Source organism: Podarcis cretensis, assembly GCF_951804945.1.
Source record: "Podarcis cretensis genome assembly, chromosome: 1".
Lineage (NCBI taxonomy): Eukaryota > Metazoa > Chordata > Lepidosauria > Squamata > Lacertidae > Podarcis > Podarcis cretensis.
The window spans coordinates 13,252,641-13,266,069 of NC_137170.1; positions in this window are offsets into that span (position 1 = coordinate 13,252,641).

Genomic DNA, 13,429 nt, shown 5'->3' on the forward strand with positions numbered 1-13,429 from the left:
TTAAAGCATTACATGCAGTAAATTTAATACCGGTGGTCCATAACTGTTCCCAGTCAGCAAACATAATATCATGACCAATATCTTGTGCCCATTTAATCATTGCTGATTTCACCGTTTCATCCTGTGTATTCCATTTCAACAGCAAGTTATACATTTTCGATAAATTCTTAGTATTGGATTCCAACAATTCTGTTTCTAATTTTGACCTCTCTTTCTGGAATCCTATTTTCCTGTCCTGTTTAAATGTCTCATTTATCTGATGATAGTGCAACCAATCTCGAACTTTGGGCTTTAGTTTCTCATAACTCTGAAGTTTAACCCTTTCACCATCATATTCTAGGATTTCATAATATTTTGGCCATTTAGAGTCCATATTAAGCTTTTTTACTTCCCTAGCTTCCATTGGTGACACCCACCTAGGGGTTTTACTTTCCAACAAATCTTTGTATCTAATCCAAACATTATACAATGCTTTCCTTACGATATGGTTTTTAAAGCCTTTATACACCTTTGCCTTGTCGTACCATAAATATGCATGCCAACCAAAGCTATTGTCATACCCTTCCAGATCCAAAATGTCGGTGTTCTCAAGAAGTAGCCAGTGTTTCAACCAGCAGAAAGCTGCCGATTCATAATAGAGTCTTAAGTCCGGCAGGGCAAACCCCCCTCTATCCTTTGCATCAGTTAAAATCTTAAATTTAATTCTGGGCTTTTTGCCCTGCCAGACAAATTTTGATATGTCTTTCTGCCACTTCTTGAAACAGTCCATCTTGTCCAAAATCTGCAACGTCTGGAATAAAAACAGCATTCTAGGCAATACATTCATCTTAATAGTAGCAATTCGGCCTAACAAGGAAAGTTTCAACCTTGACCATATTTCCAGATCCTTCTTTACTTCTGACCAACTTTTTTCATAATTATCCTTAAATAAGTTCACATTCTTGGATGTTAAATTTATCCCCAGGTATTTTACCCTTTTTGTTATTTCCAAGCCTGTTTCATTCTGAAAACTCTCTCTTTCTTCCATTGTTAAATTTTTCTCCAACACTTTCGTTTTTTGTTTGTTCAATTTAAAACCTGCTACTCGACCAAATATTTCAATTAATTCTAATACTCTTTTAGTACTAGTGTCTGGCTGTTGCAAGGTCAATACTAGGTCATCTGCAAATGCTCTTAGTTTGTAATGTCTAACTCCGACCTGAACTCCTTTAACCAACTGGTCCTTTCTAATCATATTTAACAAAACCTCCAGGACTGATATAAAAAGCAAAGGGGATATTGGGCATCCCTGCCGTGTACCTTTTTCTATGGATATTTCTTCTGTTACCACATTGTTTACAATTAACTTAGCTTTTTGTTTAGAATATATTGCACCTATACCGTTTTCAAAACCTTGGCCTACCCCCATCCCTTGGAGATTCTTTTTCATAAAAGTCCAACAGATATTGTCAAAGGCTTTCTCCGCGTCCACAAAAATCAAAACTGCCTTCCTATTAATGTCAACGTCTAACAACTCCAAAATGTCTATAATGTTCCTCACATTGTCTGACATGTGTCTCCCTGGGAGAAAGCCTGTTTGATCCTTATGAATCTCCTCTATCAGCACTCTTTTCAATCTTTTTGCCAAAATGTCTGCAAAAATTTTGTAATCCACATTAAGTAAAGATATAGGGCGGTAGTTTCTGACCTGGTTCTTCTCAGTCTCTGTTTTCGGTATAAGTGAGATGAAAGCCTCTTTCCACGATTCAGGTGCCTTTTTCCCCATCAGAATTTCATTGCAAACTTCCTTCAGTGGTTGTATCAACCATTCTTTCAGCATTTTGTAGTATTTAGCCGTCAGGCCATCTGGTCCTGGTGATTTTCCCAATTTCATATTTTGAATGGCACCCTCTATTTCTTGTTCTGTTATTTCCTCATTTAAGATCCTTTTACTTTGTTCTGGAATTTTTGGTAAACCGTATTTTCTGATGAATTCTTCTATTTCTTGTTCATTAATTGGCCCTTGTGCATACAATTTCTTGAAAAAACTTTGAAAACAATTATTTATCTCATTAGGTTTGTGGATAATTTTTCCGTCCATTTCTAGACTTGTCACGGTGTTCATTTTCTGCCTTTTTTTCAATTGCCATGACAGAAGTTTCCCACATTTATCCGCTGATTCAAAAGTTCTTTGTCTCATTTGCTTTATCTTCCATTCTATCTGTTGGTTCATGACATACCACACAAGTTATTACAGACATATCCTTATTTGGACTTCCCTCAGCACCTCTGATAATCCTCCGTCTTAATTATTTCTCCTGCAATTCTTAACTTAATATTGCCTTTACATTTTCTAACAAATCATTTCTCTGTTTCCATTTTTACAATATTTCTTAAATTACTCCTCACAGAACTTCTTGTAATCCTACTTTACTTGTAATCCTACTTTGTGCTTTTTCAAAGTCCATGACACCTTTGGTAAAGGCTGTTCTCCAATTGGAGCACTTGCAGGCCAGTGTTTCTGAGTTGTCAGTGTTTATACTACATTTTTTTTTTTTTTACCTTGAGAGAGTCTTAAAACTTCTTTTGTTGACCATTAGCATTATTCTTTCCATTTTTAAGTTTGAATAGAATAGTTGCTTTGGAAGACGATAATCAGGCATCCAAACAACATGACCAGCCCAGTGAAGTTGATGTTGAAGAATCATTGCTTTAACACTGGTGATCTTTGCTTTTTCCAGTACACTGGCATTAGTTCACCTGTCTTCCCAAGTGATGTGTAAAATTTTTCGTAGACACTGTTGATTGAATCTTTCGAGGAGCTGGAGAGGGCATTTATAAGTGATCCATGTTTCACAAGCATTCAGTAAGGTTGGTAGTACAATAGCTTTGTAAACGAGCATTTTGGTTTCCATGTGAATGTCTTGGTTCTCAAACACTCTGCACTTCAATTGGGAGAAAGCTGCACTCGCAGAGCTCAGGCAGTGTGGGTTTTTGGCATCAATGTCGGCCGCTGTGGAAATAACTGCCCAGGTAGCAGAAGTGATCAACACTTTCCAATGTTACACATTGAGTTGGATTTGTGGCACTGCAGAAGGGTTGTTTTGTGCTTGGTGCAGCACTTTGGTTTTTTGGCTGTTGAACAATAGGCCAAGCTTTTCATAAGCTTCTGCAAAGATATTTATGGTGGTTTGGAGGTCATCCTCTGAGGGTGCACAACACTACCTTGTCATCAGCATACTGAAGCTCTCAAACCAGCCAGAAGGTTTTAAATGCTAGGAGGACCCCTGTAGTCTGTCTTCATATTTATATTAAACAGTACCAGTTTTTAAGCAGAGGTTGGATGACCATCTGTCATGGATGATTTAGCTGAGATTCCTGCATTGCAGGGGGTTGAACTAGATGACCCTTGGTGTCCCTTCCAACTCTACAATTCTATGATTCAATTACTCATTCTGCCATAAACTTGTCTGTGATTTTTTTCTTTCCCCTCCCTTGCCATTTTTAGCTTATTTGTAAATTGTCCATTTAAAGAAATCTGCCACGTCATTTGCTGTCACCATGTTGTGAGAGTTGCCCCTTCCAAAAACTGCCAACCACAAACCTGGCCGCAACCAGTAAATATCCAATTAATGGTTTAAAGTGAACATGCAGATTTTCACCTTGAAATAAATTCAACAGGGCTAGCTCATTGGTTTTCTGAAGGCGTTGGGCTTTGATTTCACAAATCTCTGCGAAGATGAAATCCCCAGGAGACTTTGTCGCATTGCCACCACATGTGGAGGAAGGTTCCCTTAATTTTGCTCCTGCTGCAACACAGTGGGGCATTGGATTAATATGCTGCAGGCATAAGATGCCATTTCTGAATAGTTTTCAGTGCAATTTCTTTGCATGAAACTGAGATTGCTTTGTAGACGGGGTTTTGTCCACATGCACACAGCATCATTCTAATAATCTAACGGTTCTTTGACTTGGGCAGAGGGCAGGAGAAATGTTGGTTGCTGCTCTGCTTCAGGCAGCAAAATGTCTTGGGCTGTTCCTGACTACTGGCCTATTCATCCTGTGTCTACTCTACCTCTCTGGCTGCTCGACACCCTTGTTTAAATTGGAGGATGCCAAGAATCAAACCTAGGATCTTTCACATGCCGAGTACGCACTCCTCGTCAGCGACTGCCTTTCCCCATCACAATGCAAATGGTAAATTATAAGCAGTGACTTCAGGCTGCATTTGCATCCATCTTTCCAAGCTATCTTTTCGTTCTAGGCACTAAATAAGCAACTAAATTGCATACCGATGGCTTTTTCAGCGGAATGGATTCTACTTTTGCTAGCTTCAGCAGCAATCAAAAGTGCTTCGGCTTCCTGAGCTGTCTGCATGGCTGCATAAGTAACTTGTATTATACAAGGTCAGGCAAGTTGCCCCCTCCCCAAGCAAACTGCTGGGGAATCTGTGGCACTCCAGGGCCAAGACCCCCAACAGCCAGCATGGCGAAAGGTGATGGGTGTGCCAGGGCACATTCAAATCATACATTCAAAGCACTATGATATACTCTAAGCAGTCAAGGTTTTCCCCAAAGAATTATGGGAGCTGTAGTTTGTTAAGGATGCCAAGAGTTGGCCAGAGACTCCTATTGCTTACTCAGAGTTAGAATTTCCTGAGCAGCTTAACAAGCCATCTCTCTTCCCAGGGAACTCTGGGAATTGTAGTGTTGTGAGAGGAATAGGGACCTTTTAAAAAGCCATTTACATTGGTAGCCATTACTCCTTCCAGTGGCAGCGAGTTCCATAGTTTAACTATGTGTTGTGTAGGTCTGAGCGATTTCTGATTTTCAACATTGCAACAAATTTCAACAAATTTCTTGCCTTGCCCCGGGTTAGGGGGCGCAAATTACTTGCCTTGCCCCAGGTGCTGACAACCCACGCTACGCCGCTGGCCAAATGCAGCAAGGCAGGAAACGTGTTGCTGTGGCAAAGAACCGAAGGGAAATGCTGACCTTATATCCCTTCTCAGCTCTTGCCACCAGGTGCTGTGAGTTACCAATCGGCCTCACCTGTGTGGCCACGCCTTGCCTCTTCAGAACAAACTTAGGAATGCCCCAGTCCTGCAAGGTCCTATTGGTCTCAGGGCCTGGCTCCTGCATGCACTCCTGACACCCACCATGATTCGTGATATATTGCCAGGTCAAAAATTATGAAACCAATATCACTATATGGACTGCAAACCGGTTTTGGATGTTATATCAGTATATTGTCCAGCCCCAGGGCTCTGTGTAGAAGTACTTTAGCTGTCCTGCATGAGTTTGACCAAACTGCGGGAGGCAGTGGAAGACAGGAGTGCCTGGCGTGCTCTGGTCCATGGGGTCGCGAAGAGTCGGACACGACTAAACAACAACAACATACACTTTCTGCATGCCACGCATAATTATATATACTTCTAGCATGTCACCTTTTACCTGCCTTCTCTCTAAAGTCCCAAACACTGCAAGCTTTCCCTATAGGAAAGTTTAAAGCTCGTTCAGGGGTTTCACTTGTCATTGGCTCTGGCGCCACCTACTGTTGGCCTCCTTGATTTTTGTCCCGCTAGCTCCAAAGAGCACCAGCCGTCGTCACCTGCGGGTTGGGCAAGATGCGCCCTGGATTTGAAACAGGCTTGGACTTACGACCAGGGTCACCCAGAATCCTGCCAGCAAGTGAACCAGGGTTCTCAGATGCTCGACGTCTTTGCAAGGCAGCTTGGGAGAGGCGGATGGGTCCTGACAGATAGCGGAAGAGCGTATGTCGAGCATGACCCATTTTCCAAAGACGCCTGCGCTGGGTATCTATGGTACAATGAGCGACTGACGGAACAGAGAGTGACACGGACCTTTAGCAGCTAGGAGCTCAAGCTCTCACTCGAGGGCAGAGCGTATGCAAAATGAAACACTGTCAGAAAGAGTAGCAGAAGAAGGGAGAGAGAAAAAGATTCACGGAACAGGATTTAGAGGGGAAAGCCTTGCCTGTCTGCCTGCCTGCTACTCCTGCAAAAGTGCTTAGCTCTTTATGGTGTCACCCTAGAAAAGTCTGTATGAGACTCTTAATCTCAGGGTTGCGGGTTCAAGCCCCACATTGGGCAAAAGGTTCCTGCATTGCGGGGGGTTGGACTAGATGACCCTCGTGGTCCCTTTCAACATTACAATTCTAAACTGCTATCTCAAGGCAATTGATTTATTCATTCATTTCATAAAATTATATACCGTACTGCTTGATTGTAAGAAACATCAAATGCCGTCATTCTAGATATCTGAGTAGGATAAGGCAATCTCTCTCTCTCTCTCTCTCTCTCTCTCTCTCTCTTTTAAGGCAATCTCATGTAAGAGAATAAAAAACTTAAAAGCAACTCTGTGCCCATAGAACTAGTAGGCTCCTTACTGATGGTGGCGCCATTAGTGATCTCTCAGCAATGGAAGAACCAGACTGAAATGCCCCTGAACATACATATGGGAAAATAATATTTGGGATACAGCAATGTATGGAAGTGAGAGCTGGACCATAAAGAAGGCTGATCGCCGAAGAATTGATGCTTTTGAATTATGGCGCTGGAGGAGACTCTTGAGAGTCCCATGGACTGCAAGAAGATCAAACCTATCCATTCTGAAGGAAATCAGCTCTGAGTGCTCACTGGAAGGACAGATCCTGAAGCTGAGGCTCCAATACTTTGGCCACCTCATGAGAAGAGAAGACTCCCTGAAAAAGACCCTGATGCTGGGAAATATTGAGGGCACAAGGAGAAGGGGACGACAGAGGACGAGATGGTTGGACAGTGTTCGCGAAGCTACAAACATGAGTCTGACCAAACTGCGGGAGGCAGCGGAAGACAGGAGTGCCTGGCATGCTCTGGTCCATGGGGTCACGAAGAGTTGGACACCACTAAACGACTAAACAACAACAACAATGTCTGAGCGTCTCACCAGACACAGGAGGGCAATTAAAGGCATAATGAATACAGACACCTTTCTGAGAAACGTGGACCCCTTTCTTTAAGTATGTTAATGGCCAAAATCAAGACTTTCCTATTCCAACCGCTCAGTATTCTCAGTGGAGAGGTTATGTTAAGTAATATGTTTGAATGTTGACTGTGTATGTCTAGAGATAATGGATAAAACAAACACCATTATTGCTGCTGCTGGATAAGTGTTTAATGGGCTTCTGAGATCTTTGGATGACAGCCACCATGATGTGGGGTTCTCCTATGCCCCACCGTGACTTCATTTGGGGGAACGCTTTTCGTGCTAAAGTGCCAAAGTTGTGGTTAAAGCCTTCCTGGGAACGTCTGAGCCACAGGGAAGAAATATCAGCCGGTTTTCTTTCTGGGCTTGGCTACCTGGTGCCCTGCAGCCCAGTGGGTGGATCAGGACTGCATGATTCTCCCAGCTGTGTTTTTCCATGACACAAACCAGCCTGCTTGCTTCTGTTATGTAAATGAGGCTCTTGTACTTACAGAGGCCTGGTCTTTGGTCTCCTCCCAGCTTCTCACAAAGTATGAGTCATCTTCCAGCTGAGGACACTGTTACTTGTTCCCAGCCAAAGTTCAAGGTGCTCTTTTTGATCTTCATGAAGTTAGGTGGGGGGGGGGGAATCTTTTTCAGATTGAGGTCTGCATTCCCTTCTGGGCAGTTTCTGAGGGTCACATACCAGTGGTGGACAGGGCCAGACCCTAAAGTGGGATTACATTTTACTTTTTGTACAGTGAGCTACTTGCTACTAGCACTGAAATTTTTTACACATCACTTGGGAAAACAGGCAAACTAATCCCTGTGTACCGGAAGAAGCAAAGATCACCAGTGTTGAAGCAATGATTCTTCAACATCAACCTCGCTGGGCTGGTCATGTTGTTTGGATGCCTGATTATCGTCTTCCAAAGTAGTAGTAGTAGTAGTAGTAATAATAATAATAATAATAATAATAATAATAATAATAATTATTTATAATTTATACCCTGCCCATCTGGCTGGGTTTCCCCAGCCACTCTGGACGGCTTCCAGCAGAATATTAAAAAACAATGATTCATCCAGTATTAAAAGCTTCACTAAACAGGGCTGCCTTAGATGTCTTCTAAAAGTCCGATAGTTGTTTATTTCTCCGGCATCTGATGGGAGGGTGTTCCACAGGGTGGGCACCACTGCTGCAACTACTCTATTCTCAACTTAAGAATGGAAATCAAAATACTGGTGGACAACAAAAGAGGTTTAAAGACGTTCTCAAGGCAAATCTTATAAAATGTAATATAACCAGAGATAACTGGGAAACACTGGCCTGCGAGTGCTCCAGTTGGAGAAAAGCCTTTACCAAAGGTGTTGGGGTCTTTGAAGAAGTACAAACTCAGGGCAAAAAGGAGAAGCAAGCTAAGAGGAAGGCACGTTTGGCAAACCCTTACCGTTATCAGCTCCTGCCCGGAAACCTCTGTCCCCACTGTGGAAGGACATGTGAATCCAGAACTGGCCTCCACAGTCACTTATGGACTCACTGTTAAAATCGTTTTCACGGAAGACAATCTTACTCGGCTACGAGCGATCGCCACAGAAGAAAGAAGAACTAGGACTGTGCAACAAATCTGTCTGAAGAGGCTGGTGTCTGGGGATGGAAGGTGGCTGAAATTCACCTTCAGAAGCCGGTTGACAGAAGCCGGTAGAAATTTGTGGGTAGAAGCCTGGGAATACCGGTAAATGTGAATAGAGGTTTTGAATGTGGCAGAGGCAAAATGTGTGTGCCTGAGCATGGAAGGGATATGCGAAGCGAAATTGGTTGATATTCCTGAATAGATCACCATCTTTAATTTATGTACCACTCACATGCCCAAATGGCTTTTAAGCTGCTTATATGAATAATATTGGTTGTATGTGTGAGCTCTTGGGGTTCTTTTCTTCCTCTCAGAAGAGTTACTCAGAAAGTCTTCCTACATCTTCACAGCAACAGCAGCAGTCCACTCCTCTCTTGGTGGATTCCCATGACAGGAATAACCACCTCACTCATCCAATTTTTTCTCTAAAGTCTTTATTATTTACATTACAAGTTGCATAACAGTAGTGGCCTGAAGAGCTATGTACATATCTCTGCTCCCTTCGGCCATCTGGCCAGAGAGAGACAGAATCACAGGCTTATTATGGCACACACTGACCAACCCTGACTGCTTCACAATTCATGGTATCTCCTCCAGATATGCCCTGATAAAGACGCCTGTGGCTGGGGAGAATTCTCATAGCTAAGCGGATGTTTTAGGCGTGCTTCAAGGCTCGTTTCAAGTTTATTTTGGCAATACACCAACAGTATGAAACCCTGTGGAAGTTGGCTGGCAGAAGTTAGTGGGTGAAACCACTGGGCAGAAGGTGAGGTTTTCTGAAGACCACTCGAGAAAGCAATTAAGACAGCTGTGCTGGTTAAGCAAGGCAGCTTATATTTCTCAATAAATGTCTCTCCATAGACATCCACCTTTGGTATCCATTATTTTTTTTCCAAAGATAGGTAATAGAAGCTAGCATCAGTACATAGGGCTGCCAAACGTTCAGATTTTCCTGGACATTACAACTTTCTGGGTGTCCCAGTTTTTACTTTTTGAAATATGGCAACCCTATCATTATATAAAGGGATGTGGGTGGTGCTGTGGGTTAAACCACAGAGCCTAGGACTTGCCAATCAGAAGGTCGGTGGTTTGAATCCCTGCGACGGGATGAGCTCCCATTGCTTGGTCCCAGCTCCTGCCAACCTAGCAGTTCGAAAGCACGCCAGTGCAAGTAGATAAATAGGTACTGCTCTGGCGGGAAGGTAAACGGCATTTCCGTGCGTTGCTCTGGTTCGGCAGAAGCGGCTTAGTCATGCTGGCCACATGACCCGGAAGCTGTACGCTGACTCCCTTTATCATTATATAAAATGTACATACCACTTGATTGGGGGGGGGGGTCAAAGCAGGTTACAAAAATGATATGCCACCTCTTTTGCTAAATTGATGCCCTTCTCTTCCACTTGGAACAGCTTTTGTGTGCTTTATTGTTGGAATTATATATATAATGCATAAAATAAATAAATAATGCAGTTTTACAAGCAGGCCACAAGAGGCCAGGACGACCCCAGGGAGTGTGCTCAGGAACACCAGATGACTGTCAAACACCGGTCTACTGCTCCTTGAAAAGAAAAGAAAAAGCAGCTACTGTATGATAAACCCTCAGCATCCTCCAGCTGCGTCCAAAACGATGCATGCAAAGCAGAATGCATTTTTAAAATCAGGCTCGCCCATGAACTTTTGATATTGTAAATCCCACTCATTATCCTCAAGAAAAGTAAGTAAATAAATAAAAAAGTATGTGTGTGTTGGGGGGTGGAGCTGTTGTTTCTTGGGTGTGTGTGTGTAATTACCCTAGGGAAGGGATGATATACCTGTATTGAAGGGCTAGACAATAAATAATGAATATTACTCAGTAGCCTCATCCTGGTTTGCACAGACGGCCTTGTCCTGAGTGATTATGACCCTCGGATGTACATGCATGATTAATGATCTCGTTCCCTACAGGCAACCATAACAGGAGGAGGACGATGTCAAACCTGTTTTAAACAAAAGCCAGGCGTCACTCTTCAGCAGATTCTAGGATTACCGCCCACAAAATGGCTAACCTTCCAGCTGGGTTTTTACACGGCAAGTGGGATCTGCAACAAAATGTTGCAGCATGGAGTGTTCTCCGATCAGAGTTGCTGTCTCTCCATCCCATCCCCTGCTTTTTATTTTCCTTTTCCTTGCTGACATTCCATGCCCACTGAAGCTGGTCCAAAGGCTCAGGAGCAGGCGACTTAACTTCAGGAATAGCTCAGTTGGTAGAGCACGAGACTCTTAATCTCAGGGTGTTGGGTTCGAATCCCACATTTGGCAGAAGAATCCTGCACTGCAGGGGGCAGGGCTAGATGACCCTCGTGGTCCCTTCCAACTCTACAAATCTATCATTCTGGCAGCACCTACACCTCCTTTGCTTCAGAGGATCACCACCAAATAGCCCTCGTTGTTCAGGTTGCACCTGAAGCAGATACACGCTTCCTTCTAAAAATATTTATTGGTGCTGAAACTTCTACACTGGCCAGAGTTGTATTATTACACTTAATGTAATAATGCAAATTTATTCTTGGAAATTTTATTTTGGGGGGGCGGGTATGAAGAAACGAAAACAGTAAATCGATCAAAATAAACAAACCCCTCTGGTGCTTTTCCAGTTTCTATTCTATCCGTCAATTCCAATTTGAAACTGCCCATTGCTTGCAGAGTTATGAGAAACTTAAAGATAAGGTGCGAGATTGGTTACACTATTTTCAAATAAGAGAAGCATATAACCAGGATAAGAAAGTAGGCTTCCAGGTGGAAAAATCAAAGTTAGAGACAGAATTGTTAGAACCCAATGCTAAGGTATTATCAAAAATGTATAATTTGCTGTTGAAATGGAATACGGAGGAAGAAACGGTAAAATCAGCCATGATAAAATGGGCACAAGATATAGGATACAATATTATGTTTGCTGACTGGGAGAAGTTATGGACCACCGGGATTAAATTTACGGCATGTAATGCCTTGAAAGAAAATATTATGAAAATGATATACAGGTGGTACATGACCCCAGTCAAGCTTGCAAAGATATACCATGTGTCTGATAATAAATGTTGGAAGTGAAACAAGCTGAAGGAACATTCTTTCACCTCTGGTGGACTTGCCCTAGAGTGAAGGTTTTCTGGGAAATGATTTACAATGAATTGAAAAAGGTATTTAAGTATACCTTCCCTAAGAAACCAGAGGCCTTTCTCTTGGGCATTGTTGGTCAGAGTGTGCAAAAGAAGGATCGAACCTTTTTTATGTACGCTACAACAGCAGCAAGGATACTCATCGCTAAAAGCTGGAAAACTCAAGAATTACCCACAATGGAAGAATGGCAGATGCAACTGATAGACTATATGGAATTGGCGGAGATGACGGGCAGAATCCGAGACCTGGGAGAAGAACTGGTGGAGGAGGACTGGAAGAAATTCAAGGACTATCTACAAAAATATTGTAAATTGCATGATTGTTAAGAAAGATGTAAGATTAGCAAAAACATGGCTTCAACAAACTAGCTATAAAGAATATAAATTTAAATTCAACTGGAAGATGAAAAGATAAATCTGGGATAAGTAATATTTTATGAGTAAGCTTCAATAAGTGTATGTTAAATCCCAAAATTTGAGATATTAAATATTGGAAAATTATATAATATGAATTAAATCAAGTTAATAATTTGCTGGTAAAACTTATGTTTAGAAAGCAGGAACAAGAGATGTGAGGAAGTCCAAAGTTGAGAATGAAATCTGGATAATGGAAAATATTATGTTACTATGTATAGGTGGTACATGACCCCAGTCAAGCTTGCAAAAATTTATCATTTGCCCGACAATAAATGTTGGAAATGTAAAGAAACTGAAGGTACATTCTTTCACCTTTGGTGGACGTGCCCAAGGCTTAAGGCTTTCTGGGAGATGATATATAATGAACTAAAAAAGGTACTTAAGTACACTTTCCCTAAGAAACCAGAGGCTTTTCTCCTGGGCATAGTCGGCCAATTGGTGCCAAAGGAGGATAGAACTTTTTTTATGTACGCAACAGCAGCAGCAAGAATTCTCATCGCAAAGCATTGGAAGACACAAGATCTACCCACTCTGGAAGATTGGCAGATGCAATTGATGGAGTATATGGAGATGGCGGAAATGACTGGCAGAATCCGAGATCAGGGAGAAGAGTCGGTGGAAGAAGACTGGAAGAAATTTAAGATGTATTTACAGAAACATCGCAAAATTTTTGAATGCGAATGATGTTGGAATGAAATGAAGTAGTTCTAGCAATATGATTAGAAGATAAAATTCGTGAGGATAATTAACTAAGGGTAAAATTAAGAAGATATGAATTTGCTATTTAAATTTTTTAATGGGATACAAAAAAGGGAGATGTGAGGAAGTCATGAAAATAAGTTAAGGAATGGTATAATATCTGAAAGAGGGATTTTTAAATTTTTCTTTTTAAGTTTTGGTTTTGTTTCTTTTCTGTGTGTGTATGTGTATTTTTCTGTTTTTGTGAATTCTTTTTCTGTAAAACTCAATAAATATTATTATAAATAAAAAAAAATGAAACTGCCCATTGCTGAGTGAGAAGACTAAATTAAGCTCAGCTGGGTGGCAAAGTCTGTTTAAATCCAGTTAAGTTTCAAGCGAAGTGGCTCCAATGTTGGATAAAGGGAAACTGCAATGGACATCCATAGAAAATGATGTAGTTCGTGGTGTACTAATGTAATAGCGAGTTACTACAACATCATCATCATGGCTCACAGGGAACTGGGTGGTTAATGAAAGGTCTGAGAAATGGAGAGTGTGACAGGCAGGTCAGTGACTCAGGACAGAGGGGGTAGTCAGCAGTATC